Below are 423 nucleotides of genomic sequence, written 5' to 3'. Positions count from 1 at the left end.
ATATAGATATATATATATATATATATACACATATACACAAATCTAATATAAACGGATATACATTGGATTTCCTGCTCTTTCAAACCCAATGGAAAACTGTATCGGAAAAATTCTTCCAATTTCACTAATTTTATTTCCTTCTTCGCCAATCATTGTTCTTCTATGAACTTTACAAGCTATATAGAGGAGATTTTAAGAAATACAGACATACACCTTTCTCTTTGGTGTGTTCTTCTTTCTTTTAATATATGCTACTCTGTCACTTCAACTCTCAACTCTCGGCCTAATCAATCAAAATACAGAACGTCATCAATCAATTTTATGGCAGAAATCTCAGCGGAGAAGTTAATTCACATTAGCACTTATGAAACAAACGCACGTAACCACACACACACACACACACACACACACACACACACACAC

The 423-nt window shown here is 33.3% G+C and overlaps 1 protein-coding gene across 4 annotated transcripts in view; it reads left to right on the top strand.

The window, feature by feature from the left end:
- The window catches only part of LOC106875435 (alpha-mannosidase 2), a 473,174-nt gene that overhangs the window by 329,894 nt on the left and 142,857 nt on the right, over positions 1-423 (top strand). The gene's annotated exons all lie outside the window — the stretch shown is intronic.

The sequence above is a fragment of the Octopus bimaculoides genome, chromosome 6, assembly GCF_001194135.2.
Source record: "Octopus bimaculoides isolate UCB-OBI-ISO-001 chromosome 6, ASM119413v2, whole genome shotgun sequence".
NCBI classification, from domain to species: Eukaryota; Metazoa; Mollusca; class Cephalopoda; order Octopoda; family Octopodidae; genus Octopus; species Octopus bimaculoides.
Note: the sequence above shows the minus strand (reverse complement) of the source record. Positions and strands in the feature narration are given on the sequence as shown.